Source organism: Nycticebus coucang, chromosome 22, assembly GCF_027406575.1.
Source record: "Nycticebus coucang isolate mNycCou1 chromosome 22, mNycCou1.pri, whole genome shotgun sequence".
In the NCBI taxonomy this organism is placed as follows: Eukaryota; Metazoa; Chordata; class Mammalia; order Primates; family Lorisidae; genus Nycticebus; species Nycticebus coucang.
Genome location: NC_069801.1, coordinates 40,182,329 through 40,206,391, shown reverse-complemented (window position 1 = coordinate 40,206,391; position 24,063 = coordinate 40,182,329). Strand labels below are relative to the sequence as shown.

Genomic DNA, 24,063 nt, shown 5'->3' with positions numbered 1-24,063 from the left:
ACGCCTCCAAGATACTTGGGAGGCTGAGGCAAGAGAATTGCCTAAGCCCAAGAACTGGAGGTTGCTGTGAGCAAAATGAAACTCTGTCTCTGTTCGGATTCTTGGCTTTGAGCACCATGAGGATAAAGTACTTGTGGACGTCACATGTGTGCCTTCCCGTCATCCGGCCTGTGCAGCCCGGACACCTGGCGGTTACTGCTGAAGTCAGTGCATCTGTACAGCCCACGGAGGGTATTATAATGCGATATTCAGTACCGATACTAATACTGCTCTATCTGTGCTGGGAATGATGGATGAGTTCTGGCCGGGAATGATGGATGAGCTCTCCGATCTGAGAGAATTCTATGACCCAGATACAGTGGAGCTGATGGACTGGATTGATTCTAACACTCCAAGAAGGGCTGTGTTTGCTGGGAGCATGCAGTTGCTGGCCGGGGTCAAGCTATGCACGGGAAGGACCTTGACCAAACACCCCCGCTATGAGAACAGCAGCCTGCGGGAGCGGACCAAGGCGATTTACCAGATATACGCCAAGAGGTCCTGCCAGGAGGTGTACGCACTCCTGTGCTCCTTCGGCTCCGACTACCGTCTGCTACCAGCACAGGCACCGCCGCTGCTGCCGGCTGCGTGACCTGCTAGATGTGGCCAACGGACACGTGATGGATGGCCCAGGAGAGAATGACCCTGATTTGAAACCTGCAGACCACCCTCGCTTCTGTGAAGCAACCAAAAGAAACCTGCCTCCCTACAAAGCCCACTTCACCAGAGTGTTCCACAACAAAACATTCCACGTTTACAACCTCTCCAGAAACAAGTAACAAAGATTTCTGTCAGGCCTCTATTTTTGATACAGTGAAACTGCCTCATAATGAAACTCAGGAGGTTCCCTATGTAAGTAAGCAGCTGGTACCTCAAAGCTGTGATATGAGGAAGTTCTACAGATGTTTACACAAACATTACCATCTTCAGAATACCTTCTCTAAGCTCCAGTCTTTTTAGTCTTGTCTCTGTCTTTTCCATTAATATTAGCTTAAATGCTTTCCAAGAGTGATCTGGAATTTGGTAGTTGGGGAGAACACCTGTTCCATGGAGAGCCTGGACAGCAAGATACCAGGCTGGGATGAGAACCTCTTCAGGATTTGAAATGCTTTTTAATTTCCAGTTGACTTAAGACAGCTGTGATTGAGTCGATTGACAAGATGATTAAATTATTTAATGTTACTTCATTAGTAAAGGCCAACTGCTAGCTTTTTAAAAACTCTTTTTTTTTTTTTTGTAGAGACAGAGTCTTGTTTCATCACCCTCGGTAGAGTGCTGTGGCATCACACAGCTCACAGCAACCTCCAACTCCTGGGCTTAAGCAATTCTCTTGCCTCAGCCTCCCGAGTAGCTGAGACTACAGGCGCCCACCACAATGCCCAGCTATTTTTTGGTTTGCAGTTCAGCCGGGGCCAGGTTTGAACCCGCCACCCTCGGTATATGGGGCCGGCACCTTACCGACTGAGCCACAGGCGCCGCCCTTTTTTTTGTGGGTTTTTTTTTTGGCTGGGGCTGGGTTTGAACCCACCACCTCTGGCATATGGGACCAGCGCCCTACTCCTTGAGCCACAGGTGCTGCCCATTTAAAAACTCTTTATTGTCCCATTTTCACCTGAAAATTTATATGCTTTCCAGTCATTATGCTTTTAACATTAACACAAAAAAAATCATGTTAGATCTTTGTATGTATTGAACATTTTGTTTCACTATGTCTGAAAGGTCACGTGTAGCAGGCAGTGTGTAGTAGTATGTCACGTAGTGTGTGTCTGAGTGTGTGTGTGTGGGGGGCACAGAAAAGTGTTACAAGTTCCATACTATAAGTCCTTAAAGAGGCAGAAATGTATGTAGCCAAGTATTTAGTAGAATTTCACTGTTGAGCCTTATTATTTTAAAATCCACTGATAGTCTTTAACCTCTCCTGCAAATAAAATAGTTTTGCTTTATTTCTTACTTCAACTCACTGGGTTTGCAAAATTTTGTAAACTTCTTGTGTTTTTAGCCTTTGTATGTTTTGCAGCCTAGCACTTCAAAGTCTGAATATTTTTTAAATGGTATATCTTAACTAGTTCACTGATTCGAATTCTTAGCAGACAGCATTTTCATACCGACTTTGACTTGTGGTCTCCAGTCTTACTGGGAGGGCCCTGGTACCATTATTCTTTCCAGTCCTAAAAGGTAACCAAGTGCCTCTAAGTCATGGTTGTAAACAGCAGAGAGGGTGATACCTACTCAAAAATTTTTGATAATTGCTTTTATAATTAATTTCCAATGATGGGGACCTGTAAGTTGCTGATATAGGAATATTGTGCATTTAATTAAATCCAGATGACTAATGAAAAAAAAAGAAATTGAATTCTCTTATCTGGAGGAAAGTGATTATCAATGATTCCTATATAATCTGACAAATCTATTTGCCAGTTGGTGTTGAGCATCATCAAATCAGAAAGCTGACTGTTAGTAAGAGGAACAATAATTTTTTCTGGATCTATGCCAAATAATTGCCTTAATCTTTGTCTCCATTTTAATATAACAAGGACTATTTTTTGTACATAACTTTCCATTCTTTTAGAAGCTTTGTTAGGTAAAAACACCACCCTATAAAAGCTGTTGCTTGTGTTAATAATCCTGTAGGAGAGTGTAAAGATGGAAATACAAACAATTGAAAATGATTAAATTCTGATATTCAATGTAACTGAGCATCTTGAATATGTCCTTCTATCCCATGCAACTCCTTTTCGGCCTCAGGGGTTAATTTTCTAGGCCTACAGAGATCAGAATCTCCTTCTAAAGTTGCAAAGAGGTGGCTAAGCAAATAAGTTGGTATACCTAAACTAGGTCTCACCCAATTAATATCTCCTAATAATTTTTGGAAATTATTTAAAGTTTTTAGAGAATCTCTCCTAATTTGAACTTTTTGAGGAACAATATTTTGAGCTGTAATTTGATATCCTAAGTATTCCCATGGGTCTTGAGTTTGAATTTTATCTTCTGCAATTTGAAGACCATATTCTTTAAACTTATGACAAGCCAATTGATATAATTCTTGCAATTTTTCAGAATTAATACGAGCCAATAAATGTCATCCATATAATGTATATATATAGCCTCTGGAAAAGATTTTTAAATCAATAATAATCATGGGGTAATGTTTTGGAATTAAAGTTGGATTAGGGATTCCAGGTTGTAAATATCCCATTGGTTGTATGACAGCATTAATTTTTCTTAAATCTGTTAACATTCTCCATTTGCCTGATTTCTTTTTGATTACAAATATGGGGCATTCCATGTGCTAGTTGTGGGTTGTATGAAGTGCTTCTAACTTTTCTAGAGGAAGGAGCCACTGCTCCACCCAAACCAGTTTATTGGTTTTACATTGCAAAGAGAGGGCAAAGTGCTGTTGGACACTGACCCCTAGGAAAAATCCTCTGGTAAAGTGGGAAGTCTGAGGCCTGTCTTATCATGACTAATTTGAATTACTTCAGGCTCTTTAGAAGGGCAGGGCTGAGTCAGATTATAGCCCATGTTAAACATATTTTTAGCAGCCTTCTAAATGGTAGGAATAGTAAGCATAGCTCCCCATTGTTTTAGCAAATCTCTCCCCCATAAGGTAACAGTAATGGGAGCAATATAGGGGCATATGCTAGCTGCTTGTCCATTAGGTCCTTTACAATTTAAAGTAACAGTGCTTTGTTCAATATCAGACATTGTCCCTAGTCTGACAAATGTTGCTTTTACTTTAACTTTAGGCCAGCCCTCAGGCCACATGTAAGAGGCAATTATGGACACGTCAGCCCCTGTATCAACCAAACCCTTAATTTAAATATTATCTCTCTCTCTTTTTTTAAAAATATTATCTCTAAAAGAAACATTACATTGAGGATGGGAGTCATTCAAGAAAGTATGCCAAAAAAAAACTGTTTTCCTGTGCTTCCAAAACCTTCCAAAGCCTTCTTGAGTAACTGGGGTGGCCTTGCCTTTATGATAAGGTAAAATTAATATCTGAGCCACATGATGTCCAGCAGACAACTGAATATTTTTGGTGGATGATGCCATAATTAAGATTTCATCTTTTACCGGGCAATGAACATGCCAGGGAATTTCTGGCTCATGTGCCAACTAAAGGACTTTGAATGCCACTGGGGAAAGAAATCAAAGTTATGCAGTGTTGGGGTTGCAAATGGTATGGTCACCAAACGGGTGACAAAGAATGCTCTTTCTTTACCAAAGGCAACCAAAAGTTAGAACAGTTCAGAGTAGCACATGAAGATCCTATGTATGACATCATATGAGACAAGAAAAGGCATGAAAAGGATGTAAGGATACAGCAGTTAAAAGTTACTAGAGGATTCCACCTCGGATGAAGATGAGAGCAGCTCCAGTTCCTCAGACTGTAAAGAGAAACACAAGAAAAAGAAGAAGAAAGAAAAGTATAAGAAAAGGAAGAAAGAAAAGAGAAAGAAGAAGAAATGGAAGCATAAGTCTCCCGAGTCAAATGAGAGTTCCGACTCGGAGTGACAAGGACTTGTTCAGCATTCTCTCCTCAGAAACCAAACACTGGCCAAAGAACAGAGGGAGATGCAGATGAAGAGTGTCACATGATAGAGACACCCAGAGAGGAGGACATGTGGTGGCCCAGCTGTGAATCCCACCACCTTTAATGAAAATTTGACCCCCGGGAGGGTGAGTTGTCTCTTTCCGGGTGCTAGCTAGGGACAGCACTGACTGCAGGTGGGAAAGCTTATTCACTATCCTCCTCCCTGCTGGTCATAATGAGTTTATGATTCTTTTGAAATGCCTCCTGTTGGGGGACAGGTCCAAGGGAATCTGAGGAAAGACTCCAGGTGCTGCCACAGCTTGTGCCGTGCACAGTGGGGTGACCCAATTTCCATTGACTTCAGGCTGAAGTCTCTGTTGTTGAGAAGAATAAAAGCTCATTATTTATTAAAAAAAATATTTCATCTTTATAATCTTCATCAATGATCCCAAGGTGGACATTTAGTCCTTCCATGGTGAAATGACTTCTTCCTATTATTAAACCTACTGTTCCTGGTGGAATGGGGCCATAAATGCCTGTAGGCACTTTTTTAGGGGTGTCTCCAACATTAAGATTAACTTTAGACTGAATTGGGAGGTCTAAAGCTGCACTGCCTTGGGTGGCATGAAAATGATCTTGTACATGTATTTTATTATCTAAATTTATTCCTGATTCATCTGAGCATGGGCTTGTCCATGGCTCACACGGAACTGTTGGCAGAGGGAGCTTGTGTTTTTTGTCTGAGAGCCCCAAGCTGAGCCCACATTGGAGTTTCCCTGGTTGTTACTAGAGTCATTATTCTCTTGGCCCTTAAGAGGTGGGAGAATGTTGCCATCTTTATCTTTAATACCAGCATTCATTTGTCCAATGCCTGCCTTTTCCACAGTGGCAGCAAAAACCGGACGGTTTATTTTCAGTTTTCTCTTTCCGTTTTCTACATTCCTTCCTGGTATGACCAGTTTTTCCACAATTGAAACATTTACCTTTACTATTGCCAGCTTGTAGGCTGAGAATAGTGGTGTAGCATGTAAGTTTGCTTGAAAGGTGCCAGATCCAACCTCACAACAGGCACAAATATACTGTTCAATAGTAACATTCTTTTGATTTTTAAGTCCTGGTAATGCCTGCTTGCAATCAACATTAGCATTTTCAAAAGCCACTTGTAAGAGAAGCATTTTATGAGCCTCTTTGCCTGGGACAGAGCACTCAATTGCCGTTTGTAACCAAGAAATAAACTCCAAAAAAGGCTCATTATTGCCTTGCATTATTTTGGTAAAGAATTGTTTAATCTCCCCTTTCTCATCAAGATGTTGCCATGCCTTAATGCAGACATCCTTTATTTGAATCAACAAGTCTTTATTATAATGTACTTGAGGTTGTACTCCTTCATATTCACCTATTCCAGTTAATTGTTCAAAAGCAAATGAAGGAGGGTTCAGCCCTGTTACTCCTGTATTTTGGCTTCCTCTATCCATCATGATTAGAACTGAATAAACTGTCCCAGACTTAAAGTCATATGGGCTAAGGTTTCCCAATCTATGGGAATGAGCAAATGGTCTCCACAATAAGAAATTAGCACCCCTACAACATATGGAGAGTTGGGGCCGTAAGCATGAACTGCTCCTTTTAGGATTCTTAAAATTTTTTAGTTCTATTTGAATATGAGGTAGATGAATACGTCCGTCTCCTTCTATTTCTTTTAGGATAGGAAATGCCATGGCATCTTGGGATGCACTTTCCACTGATTTGGAGGGTAAGGCAGAGGTGGACACAGGCACATCATGAACAATATTAAATGTTAAGTGTCCACCGGGAAATGATCTCTAGTTATAAATCTAGGATCTGGAGGATTTGGCAATACCAGATACAAACCAGGAGGGGCCATAGGTCTTGCCACTTCAAAGATTGTTTAGAAATTGCAGCAGAGGCTGTAGGTGTTAAAGGCCAATCTTGCCACTTCAAAGGTTGTTTAGAAACTGTGTCAGGGGGTCTAAGAGGCCAAGGGGCTGTATTATCACTCTGTGAGCCTCTCTTTTCTATAGCCTGCAACATCCTTTTTTCCATGTTTTTTAATCCTTCAGTTAACATTCTTTTTAATTCACTCATTTCTTCACTGTCAGAATGAATAGTAATAGTATGATTAGAATCACTTCCAAGGTTTATAGGCTTTTGAAAATGCTATGTTTATTGTTAACACCCTCCTTTTGTTCCATCTGAGATTCAGGATTAGTACTATTCATAGATGCATCATATACTGGCTGTTTTGGACATCCCTTTTCCTCCTGAGGAGGAGAAGGTGGTGGAGGAGGGGGAGTTAATTCCTCTATCTCTGATCCTGACTGGAAAGGCTCTAAAGTGACCATTACCAAATGATAAGCACTCCAAACATCTCTACTTATAAATTCTCCTCTCTGGTGTATGCGCGTAAGTGCCTTTCCAACATTCCTCCACACCTTAATATTAAGATAATTCTTTTTCTCTGGTGTAAACCAATAACAGTGTTTGGTCACTACTTGAAACAACTCTCTTAAGATCCTATACTTAACAGTAATGTGTGTGGAATTCAACATAGTTTTTAGTAAAGCAACATAGTGTTCTTCTAGAGATTGAGAGTTTCCCATAATTTCTTAACTCTTTGCTATTGCCATGCATCTCTTGTACTTACAGTGTGACCAGAACCACCTGGTTTCAAAGTCCAAAGCCTTAAGCATCCACCAGACAAGCTGAGGGAGCAATCTTGGAGAAGCCAGCCATGCTGTCTTTGCGAAGTCCACCCTGTTCGCTGCACCAAAATGTTGCATGAAGTCCCTTATGCATGATCAGTGACGCAGAGTATAGACCTGCAGTTGAAATAGTATGGAACAAAGAGTGGCTACAAGCTCTATGATGGCGAGCAGCAAACTTCTTTATTTCTTCCCAGCTTATATAGACACATAACTTAATCAATAAACACACGACTTAAACCTTGGCCCCAGGCCTCTTTCTGCCTGGTACTTATAGGCCCACAGATAAACCAGATTAACTGATAATCATTTTACTAACATTATCAAAAGCTATCCTTATGGGCTAAGGTTTAACTGGATTAACTGATAACTACTTTATCTAACTTAATCCTCCTAAAAATACATGACTTAATGGAGAACATGTTGTTAGCCATTGCTTGTTTGCTCTTATCTGACAAAGCCTGAGGCTCTGGGAGGAAAAGATAGATTGAATACCTGCCTTACTGGACTCATCATTTGGAGGCAGTTACTTTAATCATTAAGCAAGGCATAGTCTGGAAATTCTTAAGACATATACAAACTCGTTTGCACATTTCTGCTCCCATGTGGACCTTAAGTCAGTGGGGGGGTTATGCCTGCAAACAACCTGGCCATATGGGATTCTGCCTCAGTTTCTCATAAGTATGCCTGCACAAAGTCTTTTCACTGCTCCCTCTAAACAGCTTTTTTGGCCAGAGGCATATAGGCCTTTTGCCTATGCTTCCACCACACACTTTACAGTTTTTCACTATCCCTTTTTCACTATCCCTTTCCACCTCAACTGCTAAGACTTATTTGTCTTTACCTTGAGTGACCCAGACACCAAATAAACTAACCTGATCAGTCCTCCCCCAGGAATTCATACAGCCCACACCTTTTTGGCCAAGACTTAGCCTCAGATATCAAAAAAATTGAGCCATGATCATCATCTGTTATTCAATATATTGATGACTTATTCTTTCTTTTTTTTTCTTCAGATAGAGTCTCAAACTGTCATCCTGGGTAGAGTACTGTGGTGTCACAACTCACAGAAACCCCAAAGTCTTGAGCTCAAGCAATTCTCTTGCCTCAGCCTTCCAAGTAGCTTGGAGTACAGATGCCCGCCACAATGCCAGCTTTTGTTGTTGCTGTTGTTGCAGTTGTTATTGTTGTTTTAGCTGGCCCAGGCCAGGTTTGAACCCGCCAGCCTTGTATGTGGTTGGCGCCCTACCTACTGAGCTACAGGTGCTACCCAAGATGACTTACTCTTCTGTAGTCCTCCTTCATTACTTCTATCTTCTGTACTTGAATACTGTCTCTCTCTTAAATTATCTTGGGAATCTGGGCTATGGGGCTTTATCCAAAGAAGCTCAATTAATCAAGACCCATGTTACCTACCCCAACATCACTTTGAGCTCTTCTACTTGGCACTTAACTCCAGAACAGAAAAGAGTTATTAGCACCTTATTCCTGCCTCCTTCTTCTTCTTTCTTCTTTCTTCTTTCTTCTTCTTCTCCTTCTCCTTCTCCTTCTCCTTCTCCTTCTTCTTCTTCTTCTCCTTCTTCTTCTTCTCCTTCTTCTTCCTCCTCCTTCTTCTTCCTTCTTCTTTCTTCTTCTTTGCAGTTTTTGGCCGGAGCTGGGTTTGAACCAGCCACCTCTGGTATATGGGGCTGGTGCCCTACTCCTTGAGCCATAGGCACCACCCACCCCTGCCCACTCCTATCTTTTGTCAGCTTGGCTAATTTCTTCTATCTGTGGATTCCCAATTTTGGCATTTTAGCTAAGCCTCTGGGGACCCAAATGGACTTCTACTCCCTGAACTCCCTTCCCTCTTTCAACCCTTTTTACATGATAAATAAAATTTTTGCCAAACCAGGTGGCACCTGTGGCTCAGTGGGTAGAGTGTCAGCCCCATATACCATGGATGGTGCGTTCAAACCCAGCCCCAGCCAAACTGCAACAAAAAAATAGCCAGGTGTTGTGGCAGGTGCCCATAGTCCCAGCTACTCAGGAGGCTGAGGCAAGAGAATAGCCTAAGCCCAAGAGTTGGAGGTTGTTGTGAGCTGTGTGAAACCATGGTGCTCTACCAAGGGCAATAAAGTGAGACGCTGACTCTACAAAAAAAAAAAAAAATCTTTGCCAAACTAATCCTCATCACCTTTATCTCAATGATGCTGAGTTTGCCAGTTTCCCCCACATACATTGCCAATTCAGCTCCTGATTAAATTTAAAACACATCATCTACACTTAAGCTACCCCAAGAAGAAGGGAGCCACCTTCTCTCACCTAACAGACACTCTACTTAAAAATTATCCCATCAGGCTTGGAGCCAATAGCTCAGTGGTTAGGGTGCCGGCCACATAACACTGGGGCTGGTGGGTTCGAGCCTGGCCCAGGCTTGCTAAACAACAATGACAAATGCAACAAAAAAATAGCCAGGTGTTGTGGCGGATGCCTGTAGTTCCAGCTACTAGGGAGGCTGAGGCAAAAGAATCACTTAAGCCCAAGAGTTTGAGATTGCTGTGAGCTGTGATGCCTTGACACTCTACCAAGGGTCACATAGTGAGACTCTGTCTCAAAGAGAAAGAAGAAAGAAAGAAAGAAAGAAAGAAAGAAAGAAAGAAAGAAAGAAAGAAAGAAAGAAAGAAAGAAAGAAAGAAAGAAAGAAAGAAAGAAAGAAAGGAAATATCATCCCACCAGTATAGTCATCAGAATAATCAAACCGTTCCAAAGCTTTTCAGAAAACATTCATTCACTCCCTTACACACCAACTCTCATTTCTAAGCCAGAAATTCCTCTTGATTGAGCCCTTTGCCCCATCCCCTCACTTTCTCTAAGATTAAAGACACCTTGTTTCTTCTGGCCTGCCCTGAGAGCCCTTGTCCTCACCCTACCTTTTCTACAACCTAAACTCCCTCATGCACATCCAGCCTAAGCACCACATTTTCTTCTGTATCATGGCTAGGCCTCGATAACAACTTAATAATGACTCTCAATAGTCTAAAAACAATACATTTCACTTAAACATCCTTCAGGACCTTAATAGCTTTTGCCACCACAGTGAAAAATGGTCAGGGGCACCCTATGTTCAAGTCTTCTTCACTTTTTGAAAATTTGTGTTTCTCTTTGTCTCCTACTCTCCATTTACTTAATAAAAGTTAGCCACTGCCCCTAATTTGCTTCTTTATAATTACTATTCTATAGCTGGTAGTTTTCAAAAAAATATTTAAATTCACATGTTTTAAGACCATAAAACTGCCATTTCTCCATATTTCTAAATTTTGCTGAATTTAACAGTAAACTTATGTTCTTAATTTGGGATCTCTAAATTCTGAAATCTAGAGAAATTGTTGTAATAAAACATAAGAATGTGTTCTCAGTTCCTTGGGCACAGTAGCTATAGGGACAGTCTGGGCCCCCTGGCCCCCTCTTGCCTGCTCTAGCTATGCCCATTGGCTATTTTGGAAGAAATGGAATCCTCCTGTCATCTATTTTCTGTATTTATTCTAGGTAAATTAATTAAGGACACAAATAAGTCTTGTCCTTTGCAGTCATTTTTGATACCATTTGTGAGACTTATGAGGACAAGAAAAGACATCAGAGACAGTGCCTATGTTGTGGTTTCTAAACAGTTTTCAATAATGTAACACCTTAAAGTCATATTAAGTTAGAAAGATAATCATAATGTGTCTGATTTGTAAGATGTAATACTTCAGTTATCTATGATTGTTTATGAAACAATGTCTTTTCTCCATCAAAGAATAAGATTTTGGGGTTTTTTTCTTAGAGACAGAGTCTCACTTTATCACCCTTGGTAGAGTTCCTCTGGCTCTTGGACTTAGGCAATTCTCTTGCCTCCGCCTCCTGAGTAGCTGGGACTATAGGTGCCCACCACAATGCCAGGCTATTTTTTTGTTGCAGTTTGGCCAGGGCCGGTTTGAACCCACCACCCTCAGTATATGGGGCCAGCACCTTACTCACTGAGCCACAGGCACCACCTTAAAATCTTATAGTTAGCTAAAAATCTTCTATTAGTTTGGCTAAGTTAATGACTAAATTTATAGTAAACTGTAATCCTGTTTTATAATAATTCACAAAATTTTGTTATAAAACAATTTTTTAAAAAATATCAATTCACTCTTGGCGAAATTATATGACTACTTTCCCTTTAATTCAAAAGTCACACTACAGCTGAGTGTGGTGGCTCCTAAAACTCTGGGAAGCTGAGGTGGTGGATTACTTCAGATCAGGGGTTCAAGATCAACCTGAATAAGAGCCAGATCCCATCTGTGAAGACAGCTCAGCAGGGTAATGGGCACCTCTAGTCCCAGCTATTTGGGAGACTGAGGCAGGAGGATTACTTGAGCCCAAGAGTTTGACATTGCTGTGAGCCATGATGCCATGGCTCTCTACTGAGGGCAACAAAATAAGACTCTGTCTCAAACAAAACAAAACAAAACAAAACAAAAACACACTACAAAGGTTTTTTGTTGTTGTTGTTTTTTTTTTTTTTAGAATAAATTAGAAGATTACTGAAGTATTTAATGAATTAAGTGGTACTTAGTGTATTAAAGCCAGTGCAGGGTGATGCCTGTAACTCAGGGGAGTGATGCCTGTAACTCAGGGGCCCCATATACCGGAGGTGGTGGGTTCAAACCAGGCTCTGGCCAAAAACTGCAAAGAAAAATAAAGCCAGTGCAAAATTTAAAAGGTTGGACAAAGGTCCACCTTGACTTTGCCTTCCCTCCCCTCCCAATCCTCCGTGTGCACAAAGGCAAATGACAAGTCACAGGTAGAGAACTGCTGGCTGCCCAGGCCCATGTAACCAAGCATGTAACAAAGAATGTTTGTGTTTAACCAGGCTTAAAGAAGGTAGGCTTCTGGGCGGCGCCTGTGGCTCAAGGAGTAGGGCACCGGTCCCATATGCCAGAGGTGGCGGGTTCAAACCTAGCCTCGGCCAAAAAAAAAAAAAAAAGAAGGTAGGCTTCTAATAAGTAGCTTATATGAAATGTAAAGGTCTCAGCTCATTCATGGAAGGAAAAGCCATAATTTAAGTCCTTTGAGAACCTCTGTCCAGCTGCACATAGGGCCCTGGGGCTCCTACATAAGTGGGTAAGACCCAGTGCTTCAAACAAACCACAGGGCTATCTTTTTAATGTTGTGCAAGGTCCATAGGGATTGCCTCCTAGAAGTTTTGCATGTGTGTTGAAGCAGGTCAGCTGGGGAACAGTTCTTGTGCTATTCTGAGGTTGTGGACTCGTTTTCTGTTATTTACTTGGGGAACCAGGAGGGTAAACAGCATCCAGCATTGCCCTTCTGCAGGCTGTTTCCTTGTCAACACTGTAGTTTAGCCATCTCAGCATTCCTGAGCATTCTGTAGAATGTTGTTAACCAGGACAACACTTCGCGGGGCATTAAGAAGCTTTTTAACATAGGGGTCGAGATCCAGGGCCACTGTTTGATTCTCATTGATACGGCACAGTTCTGGGAATGGAAGTAAGATGCAGCTAAGGTGACGGCTCGTCTCTTGTTCTCAGGGCAAACAGGCTGCTGTGGCTAGGTTGTCAATTTGTTCCTGGAGCTCAAACTGGCTCTCTCTGACAGCGTGAACGTGAGAGTGAGCTGCTGCACAGCCAGTCGCAGGAACTCCAGGAGTCCTTCGGCGAAGAGGTCTCGGCCCATTGGTCCCGTCACCAGAGTCCCTGCTCCGGACACAGCGGCGGAACCGGCCCAAGCCATCACGCCTTTTGTTGTTTTTTTAACTACCTTTTCAGCAACTGGCCTGAAAAAACTAAACTTTAAAAACGTTAAAGTTTACACCCATATAACCTGTGTTGCCTTTAAAATCTTTTGAAATTCAGTCTTTTTGACCTCAAACTAGCTTTTTTTTCTTTTTTTTTGACAGAGTTTCACTTCGTTGCCCTTGGTAGAGTGCTATGTTGTCATAGATCACAGCAACCTCAGATTCCTGGGCTCAAGCGATGCTCTTGCCTCCGCCTCTCAAGTAGCTGGGACCACCACACCATGCTATTTTTAGAGACAGGGTCTTGCTCTGGTTCAGGCTGGTCTCAAACTCCTGAGCTCAGGCAATCCACCTGCCTTGGCCTCCCAGAGTTCTAGGATTACAAGTGTGAGCCACTGCATCCATCCCACCTTATTTCTTAATAGTTAAAAGTTTCTACTTCCTGGGATGAGTCTTGAGACTCCCCTCTACCTTTCACCATTTTCTTGTTAATTTCCTTGATGTTTTATTAGCATGTACCAATGAGAGACAGCAAATTTGGTAAGTCTTCTCAAACTAGAGTTTAATTCTGTAGGCCTTTACTATAAAGGGGGTAAAGAACATATTAACTGTGGGCATATGCCAGTCACCAAAAAGCCAGTCCCATGTGGCTTGCAGACAAAACATTCATCTGGGGTACTTTCCACTTGGCATTTATAGATGGAGTTGGGCAGTCCCCCTTCTCAGGGTAAACAGACCTTACAGTGGCTTTTATTCAGTCAACCAGGGTTTTCATTCCCTTAGGAATAACATCCTGTGTGTCTGGAGGAGTGAGCTGAGGGTCCTACATCAAACTAAACATGCTCTTCCATTCTCTCGCATTTAAGAACAAAAGATCCATCAGCCTGCCTGGACTAAGAAAAGATCATGGTGAGAGCAAGATGGCGGCTGAGTAACAGCTTCTCTGCAACTGGGCACCGTGAGTCTGGGGAGATAAGATCCAGGCATCTCTGGCTGGTGGGATCTGCCTATAATCATCCCTTCGAGGATACAGGGAGTCAGTGAGAGACCCCATAAAGAGGACAAAAACAGTGGAAAACTGGCAAGTGGTCACATGTGTTTGAGCGGTCTAATACTGCTGGCAGCTGCACGGGAACTTAAAGAGCAAGAGGAAGTGAAAGGAAAATTAGGGGAAGGAAACAGATAAAAGAAATCACTCATGAGGAAGAATAACCAGAAAACTCCAGGCAACATGAAGAACCAGTCCAGAGCAACCCCTCCAAGGGACAATGAGGTAGTTACTGCAGAAGATTCTCCCTACAAAGAAATGTTAGGAATGACACAAAGGGAATTTAGAATACACATGATGAAAACAATGAAGGAAATGATGGAAACAATGAAGGAAACTGCTAATAAAGTGGAAAATAACCAAAAGGAAATCCAAAAACAGAATCAAATAAGAGATGAATGATATGAAGAATATAGAAAGGATATAGCAGAGCTGAAGGAACTGAAGCAGTCAATTAGGGAACTTAAAGATGCAACGGAAAGTATCAGCAACAGGATAGACCATGCAGAAGAAAGAATTTCGGAGGTAGAGGACAAAGTTCTTGAGATAACTCAGACAGTTAAAGAGGCAGAAAAGAAGACAGAGAAAGCAGAATGTTCCCTGTCAGAATTATGGAACTTTATGAAACATTCCAACATATGAGTTATAGGAATCCCAGAAGGGGAAGAAGAATGCTCCAGAGGAATGAAAGCCATACTAGAGAATATTATAATTGAAAATTTCCCAAATATCACCAAAGATTCTGACACACTGCTTTCAGAGGGATATCGGACCCCAGGTCACCTCAACTCTAACCGAGGTTCTCCAAGACACATTGTGATGAACCTGTCCAAAGTCAAGACAAAAGAAAAGATTCTACAAGCTGGCAGGAGTAAGCGCCAGTTGACCTACAGGGGCAAATCCATCAGAGTGACCGCAGACTTCTCTAATGAAACTTTCCATGCAAGAAGACAATGGTCATCTACCTTTAATCTACTTAAACAGAACAATTTCTAGGCCAGAATTCTTTAAAGCTAAGCTTTAAAATTGACAGAGAAATCGAATCATTTATGGATATACAAACATTGAGGAAATTCGCCACAACAAGACCAGCTCTACAGGACATACTTCAACCTGTTCTACACACTGACCATCACAATGGATCAGCAGCAAAGTAAGAAATCGGAAATTAAAGGACAGAACCTAACCTCCACACTGATGCAAAAGATAAAACTAAGCAATGGACTCTCACAAAATAAGATGAATAGAATACTACCACACTTATCAATTATCCCAATAAATGTTTGTTTTTTTTTTTTTATTAAATCATAGCTGTGTACATTGATATAATCATGGGGCATCATTCACTAGCTTCACAGACCGTTTACCAAGTTTCACATATACCCTTGTAAGATGCACCGCTGGTGTAATCTCACCAATCCCTTTCCCTCTACCCACCTCCCCCCTCCCTTCCCTCCCTTTCTCCCTTCCCCCTATTCTTAGGTTGTATTTGGGTTATAGCTTTCATGTGAAAACCCTAAATTAGTTTCATAGTAGGGCTGAGTACATTGGGTACTTTTTTCTTCCATTCTTGAGATACTTTACTAAGAAGAATATGTTCCAGCTCCACCAATAAATGTTAATGGCTTGAATTCTCCACTTAAGAGACATAGATTGGCTGACTGGATTAAAAAACACAATCTGTCCATTTGCTGTCTGCAAGAAACACACCTGGCTTCAAAAGACAAATTAAAACTCCGAGTCAAGGGTTGGAAGACAAATTTTCAGGCAAATGGAATTCAGAAGAAAAGAGGTGTTGCAATCTTATTTCAGATACATGTGGTTAAAGCAACTAAAGTCAAAACAGGCAAAATGGTCACTTTATATTGGTCAAGGGAAAAATACAACAAGAAGACGTTTCAATTCTAAATATTTATGCACCCAATTTAAATGCTCCCAGATTCTTGAAACAGACCTTACTCAGTCTGAGCAATATGATATCTGATAATACCATAATAACAAGGGACTTTAACACTCCTCTTACAGAGCTGGACAGATCCTCTATACAGAAATTAAACAGAGATATAAGAGATTTAAATGAGACCCCAGAACAACTGTGCTTGATAGAGACATATAGAACACTCCATCCCAAAGATAAAGAATATACATTCTTCTCATCACCCCATGGAACATTCTCCAAAATTGATCATATCCTGGGACACAAAACAAATATCAACAGAATCAAAAAAATTGAAATTTTACCTTGTATCTTCTGAGACCATAAGGCACTAATGGTGGAACTCAACTCTAACAAAAATGTTCAACCCCACACAAAGGCATGGAAATTAAACAACGTTCTGTTGAATAACAGATGGGTGCAGGAAGAAATAAAACAGGAAATTATTAACTTCATTGAGCATAACAACAATGAAGACACAAGCTACCAAAACCTGTGGGATACTGCAAAAGCAGTTTTGAGAGGAAAATTTATTGCTTTAGATGCCTACATTTGAGAAACCGAAAGAGAACGCATCAACAAACTGACAACCCATCTTATGGAATTAGAAAAAGAAGAACAATCTCAGCCTAACCCAGTAGAAGAAAAGAAATATCCAAAATTAAATCAGAGATCAATGAAATTGAAAACAAAAGAATCATTCAGAAAATTAATGAAACAAGGAGTTGGTTTTTTGAAAAAATAAATAAAATAGATAAACCATCAGCCAGACTAATGAGAAATAGAAAAGTAAAATCTCTAGTAACCTCAATCAGAAATGATAAAGGGGAAATAACAACTGATCCCACAGAGATACAAGAGATCATCTCTGAATATTACCAGAAACTCTATGCCCAGAAATTTGACAATGTGAAGGACATGGATCAATATTTGGAATCACACCCTCTCCCTAGACTTAGCCAGGAAGAAATAGAGCTCCTGAACAGACCAATTTCAAGCACTGAGATTAAAGAAACAATAAAAAAGCTTCCAATCAAAAAATGCCCTGGTCCAGATGGCTTCACACCAGAATTCTATCAAACCTTCAAGGATAAGCTTATTCCTGTACTGCAGAAATTATTCCAAAAAATTGTGAAGGAATGAATCTTCCCCGACACGTTCTATGAAGCAAACATCGCCCTGATACCAAAACCAGGAAAAGACCCAACTAAAAAGGAGAATTTCAGACCAATTTCATTCCTGAATACAGATGCAAAAATTCTCAACAAAATCTTAGCCAATAGATTACAGCTTATCATTAAAAAAGTCATACATCATGATCAAGTAGATTTCATCCCAGGGATGCAAGGCCAATTTAACATACGCAAGTCCATAAACGTTGCCCACCCTATTAACAGAGGCAAATATAAAGATCATATGATCCTCTCAATAGATGCAGAAAAAGCATTCGATAAAATCCAGCATCCTTTTCTAATTAGAACACTGCAGAGTATAGGCATAAGGTGGCACATTTCTCAAACCAATTGAAGCTATCTATGACAAACCCACAGCCAATATTTTACTGAATGGAGTAAAACTGAAAGCTTTTCCTCTTAGAAATGAAACCAGACAAGGTCGTCCTCTGTCACCTTTACTATTCAACATGGTGCTGGAAGTTCTAGCCAATACAATTAGGCAAAACAAGGAAATAAAGGGAATCCAAATAGGAGCAGAGGAGGTCAAACTCTCCCTCTTTGCTGATGACATGATCTTCTAATTAGAGAATCCCAAAGACTCAACCACAAGACTCCTAGAAGTCATAAAAAAAAATACGGTAATGGGTGGCACCTGTGGCTCAAGGAGTAGGGCGCCGGTCCCATATGCCAGAGGTGGCGGGTTCAAACCTAGCCATGGCCAAAAACCACACACACACACACACACACAAAAAAAAAAAATACGGTAATGTTTCAGGATATAAAATCAATGTCCACAAGTCAGTAGCCTTTGTGTATGCCAATAACAGTCAAGATGAGAAGCTCATTAAGGACACAGCTCCCTTCATCATAGTTTCAAAGAAAAGGAAGTACCTAGGAATATACTTTACAAAGGAAATGAAGGAACTCTATAAAGAAAATTATGAAATCCTCAGAAAGGAAATAGCAGAGGATATTAACAAATGGAAGAACATACCATGCTCATGGATTGGAAGAATCAACATTGTTAAAATGTCCGTACTTCCCAAAGCAATCTACCTATTCAATGCCATTCCTATTAAAATACCAACATCATACTTTCAAGATTTGGAAAAAGTGATTCTGCATTTCGTATGGAACCAGAAAAAAACCCATATAGCTAAGGCAGTTCTTAGTAATAAAAATAAAGCTGGGGGCATCAGAATACCAGATTTTAGGCTGTACTACAAAGTCATAGTGGTCAAGACAGTATGGTACTGGCACAAAAATAGAGACATAGACAGTTGGAATTGAATAGAAAACCAGGAAATGAAACTAACATTTTACAACCACCTAATCTTTGATAAACCAAACAAGAATATACCGTGGGGGAAAGACTCTCTATTCAATAGTGTTGGGAGAACTGAATATCCACATGTAAAAGACTGAAACTGGACCCACACCTTTCCCCACTCACAAAAATTGATTCAGGATGGATAAAGGACTTAAATTTAAGGCATGAAACAATAAAAATCCTCAAAGAAAGCATAGGACAAACACTGGAAGATATTGGCCTGGGGAAAGACTTCATGAAGAAGACTGCCATGGCAATTGCAACAACAACAAAAATAAACAAATGGGACTTCATTAAACTGAAAAGCTTCTGTACAGCTAAGGAGACAACAACCAAAGCAAATAGACTACCTACACAATGGGAAAGGACATTTGCATATTTTGAATCAGACAAAAGCTTGATAACTAGGATCTATAGAGAACTCAAATTAATCCACATGAAAAAAGCCAACAATCCCATATGTCGATGGGCAAGAGACATGAATAGAACCTTCTCTAAAGAAGACAGATGAATGGCTAATAAACATATGAAAAAATGTTCATCATCCCTATCTATTAGAGAAATGCAAATCAAAACAACCCTGAGATACCATCTAACCCCAGTGAGAATGGCCCACATCACAGAATCTCGAAACTACAGATGCTGGCGTGGATGTGGAGAGAAGGGAACACTTTTACACTGCTGGTGGGACTGCAAACTAGTACAACCTTTCTGGAAGGAAGTATGGAGAAACTTCAAAGCACTCAAGCTAGACCTCCCATTTGATACTGCAATCCCGTTACTGGGCATCTACCCAGAAGGGAAAAAATCCTTTTATCATAAGGACACTTGTACTAGACAGCTCAATTTACAATCGCCAGCATGTGAAAGAGCCTAAATGCCCACCAACTCAGGAATGGATTAACAAGCTGTGGTATATGTATACCATGGAATACAATTCAGCAATTTAAAAAAAAATGGAGACTTTACATCCTTCGTATTAACTTGGATGGAAGTAGAAGACATTATTCTTAGTAAAGCATCACAAGAATGGAGAAGCATGAATCCTATGTACTCAATTTTGATATGAAGACAATCAGTGACAATTAAGGTCATGGTGGGGGTGGGGGAAGGGGAGAGCAGAGAGAGAAAGAAGGATTTAGGGGGGTGGGATCTTGGTATGTGCCACACCTTCTGGGGGCAAGACACGATTGCAAGATTTTTACCTAAAAAATGCAATCAGTGTAACCTGGCTTATTGTACCCTCAATGAATCCCCAACAATAATAATAATAAAAAAAGAACCAAAGATCCTGCCTCTAAATTAATAACTCTCATAATCCAGTTTAGTAAACATCCCACAGAAAGCTGATGATACTGACCTACAGAATGAAAGGATTCTTTCACAGTATATACCCTCTAGTTTCAGTGGTTTCTTGGGTTTGCCCTTCACCTTTATTGACTATGTTCTTGGTGACCAAAGGTCTTAGAGGTATTTTTTTTTGCCCTGGCATAATTTTCCAGATTGTGGATCACTTTGAGGTTAGTGGCCTGAGCTCAGATAGACCCATATCTGAGATTGCTGAAGACTCGAAGCCTGACCCAGCACTCTCTTTCACTTTCCTTTTGGCTATTACAGATAGTAATAACCAAGAGATATTGTGTTTATCATGCTTCTTATTACTTTGTGTTTCTTTGAATATAAAATGAGCCAGCTTTTCTGGAGTTGGGTATATCACCATCTGTAAATTCCACTGGTAACTTTTGCCTTTAGTAACTAGATGTAGCATAGCTAACTTTCTTACCATGGATGACTAGGTAGCCACTTACGACTCAAAGGTTCCTCAGCCCACACACTTTCATTCTTTCTTTTTACAAATCACATGTTTCCATGCCAGGGCCAGTCTGGCAAATTCCACTTCTGACAACAGTTGTTTAGAAAATCCTAGCAAAGTATTCTTTTGTTGCAGGAAAACGAGGCCCAATGGAGAGAAAGAACATCCAAACATCCATGTTGAAAAGAGAAAGAGCTTCATTTCAGCTGGCAGAGCCATGGTGAACTAAAGTCCAAAAAATGGCTAAGCTTCGCAACTGGGTCTGTCTTTTCCCTTTTATCTCCAGCCAAGAGTTCCTTGTCCACAGGTACCCTTCCCATTGGTTAGTTTGAATCAAGCTGGAGAAGGCCAGCATGGGCTTCAAAATCCCAGGAAATTAAATTTCTACAAATTCTTAACAGCTGAGTCACTATGGGGAGGACTTTGTAGCTGTGTCCTTGGGGCTTCTGTGAGAAACCTTTTGGTTTCTTAGGCTTTAATTTTTCTGGGTATCCTTCCTCATTGCCCGCTTTGAAACCCCATATTTTTTTTACCTTGGGATCTCACTATCAGCTTGCTTCTGTAGGAACCAGTAGTGTTTCATATAGAATGTGTGTGACGTGGTTTTTTTTTTTGTTGTTGTTGTTGTTTTGAGACAGAGTCTCACTATGTCGCCCTCGGTAGAGTGCCATGACACATAGCTCACAGCAACCTCAAACTCATGGGCTTAAGGGCTTCTCTTGCCTCAGCCTCCCAAGTAGCTGGGACTACAGTACGCAGCTATTTTTGTTTTTGTTACAGTTGTCATTGTTGTTTAGCTGGCCTGGGCCAGGCTTGGACCTGCCAGCCTCGGTGCATGTGGCTGGCACCATAACCACTGTGCTATGGGTGCGAGCCTGTGATGTGATTTTATGATTGACAGCTATCTAAATCTTCAAGTGTATAGCCCTGACTAGTAGTGGGAGGAGACAGGTAATAATTAAGCAAACTGATGATGGCTAATACTCCTACCATTAGAGTTTTTTATTTTCTAAGGGTTGAAAACTAGTCTCCTCACAAGATTTGAGGGCTCTTTCTACTCCAAGTCTGCACTGGGACAGGGGCCAATGTCTGGATTTTTTTTTACTATGTCTGCTATGACTTCCCTTTGGTCATCAACTCCAGGTGGTTAAATTGATCATGGAGGAACTCAGAATCACCTGGCTGGACTTTCCTACTTTCTTGGTGTGGACCAGCATTCAGACTTCAGGGACTGTGACTCCCCTCAGGTACTCCACTAGGGTCTAAATTGTACCATGATGGGGGGCTTCTTGGGGTTATAATATACATACAGGTTTTCACTTTTCTCTGTGTCACATATTGAGTATCGTGTCTTTTTTTTTTTCTTTGAGACAGAGTCTCACTATGTCACCCTTGGTAGAGTGCTGTGGCATCACAGCTCACAGCAACCTCCAACTCTTGGGCTCAAGAGATTCTCTTGCCTCAGCCACCCAAGTAGCTGGGACTGTAGGTGCCCACCACAATGCCTGGCTATGTTTTTTGTTGCAGTTGTCATTGTTGTTTAGCAGACCAGGGCTTTGTTTGAACCTGCCAGCCTCGGTGTATATGGCCAGCACCCTAACCACTGTGCTATGGGTGCTGAGCCTGAGTATCGTGTCTTATTATGGGTACAAGTTCTGTTGTGGGTACTTTCACACTCATAAAAGCTATAAAAATATAAGACTGTTGTTGCCTTTTGTTCTACCTTAATGGCAGGACATTCACATTCCTCCTCCCCCTTCCCCAAAGTCCAAAGTCCAAGTAAGACAAGTCCTGAGAGGAATTTACCTCAGGCTTTGGCCTTGCAGTGACCAGCCAGCTCCCTGTCTGTGGCTGAAGCAGGGCATGCTGACCACCTCAGAGTTACCTTGCAGGTGTTGGCCAGGTCTGTTTTTGCTTTCCACAGGGGCAGTGAATCTCTCTTCAGCCTCCTGTGATGGATCCAGGTGGGGATCCTTTCCACTTTTGCTGCTGTGGGTGTAGCCAGGATGATGGTGTAGGGTCCTTTCCACCTTGGTTTGAGGGGGACCAGGTTGCAGTCCTTGACCTGGACTTGGTCCCCTGGAGAGAAAGGGTGGACAGACACAAAAAGACTAACCAGAGCACGGTTAATTACCCAAGGGGAAATCTTTGCTACTCTTCCTAGGGCTTCTAACTGCCTATGCAATTCAGTGTCTCCCCATTCTTTTGAAGTTCCTGGTAAATTGCAGAGGATTGGTGGAGGACTGTTATACATTATCTCAAAAGGGGAGTACTCTGACCCCTTAGAAGGGATATATTTAATATTGAACAACACCAGTGGCAAGGCCTATCATCAATTATGCCTCACTTCTTGGCAGAGCTTACTGATTTCTGCTTTTATGGTTCTGTTCATGCAATCTACCTTGCCCAAGCTTTAAGGCCTATATGCTACATGTAGTTTCCAGGTGATATTCAAGGCTTTGGCTGTCATCTCCACTATTTCTATTGCAAAGACTGGTCTGTTGTCAGATCCAATCTGGAGTTGCAACCTAAACCAGGGGGTGATTTCTCTGAGTAACACTCTTACCACTTCCCAAACCCTATTTATCCTGGTGGGGAAAGCTTCCACCTATCCTGAGTATGTGCAGACCCGAACTACCCTATTTCCCTGAAAATAAGACAGTGTCTTATTTTAAGGTGTGCTCCCAAAGATGTGCTAGGTCTTATTTTCAGGGGACGTCTTATCTTTCCTGTAAGTAGGTCTTATTTTTGGGGAAACAGGGTAGTAAGAACTGGTTCCCTCCACATCTGAGCACTTGCACATCTTCAAAAGTGTCTGCCAGTAGGACTGAATTTCAGGCACCAGGGATAGTCCTTGATGGATTGTGTTGGCTGCACAACACACAATGCTGGCTGACTTCTTGGCAAGAGTGGACAAGAGGGGAATGTAGAATTATTTTCCTAGAAGCTTCTCAATTGTTTTTCCTGTACTAAGTTTGTGGCCTCATGCATAGTGAGGACACCTGCTGGCCCCAAGAGATGGGATACTACAACCCTCCCATCTGGCAGCCTCTTCCATCCTTCTGCATCTCTAGCTCCCTCTCAGTTTATCCATTCTCTTTCCCCTTTAGAATATACAGGGATTAAGTCCAGGGTCCATGAAATTAAAGGGGCAACAGTGGCAGCCCAATATGGGAGGGTTGCTTCCTTCTTAGTTTCCATGTCTGTCTTTGCATTCCTTTTTGCATCCAGGGTTCTTGCTCTTTCATGCTCCCAGCAATGGATGACTGCTACTCATTTGGGTTTCCATACAGCCTCCAGTAGCTGCAGAATTTCACCTTGGTGTTTTAAATCTCTTCCTCCTGCTGTTAGAAGCCCCATTTTCCTAGAAATAGCCCCCATGTACATGGAGAGTAAGGAAAGGTAACCATGAGTCTGTGAAAATGTTATGTTTTCCCTTCACTCAGTTCTAAGGCTTGAGTCAATGCTATCAAGTCAATGCTGGCTTTGCTTCAATCACCTCACTCAGAGTAAAAACTGCATAGCCAGCTTGTCTTTCTCCCCTAGAGTTGACAGAGCTGCTTCCATCTGCAAAGAGTTCCAAGTCTGGATCTTTCAGAGGCTGGACGAGCAGGTATAGATTCTTGATAACACTGCCTTGACAACTTCTACACAATAGTGTTCAGGTTTCCCATCCTTGACCAATAATGCCCTATGGTGTTCTT

At 41.4% G+C, this 24,063-nt stretch overlaps 1 pseudogene; it reads right to left on the bottom strand.

Annotated features, from left to right (window-relative positions):
- Positions 1-12,306: 12,306 nt before the first annotated feature.
- On the bottom strand, positions 12,307-13,053 carry LOC128575618 (SNARE-associated protein Snapin-like; annotated as a pseudogene).
- Positions 13,054-24,063: the final 11,010 nt, after the last annotated feature.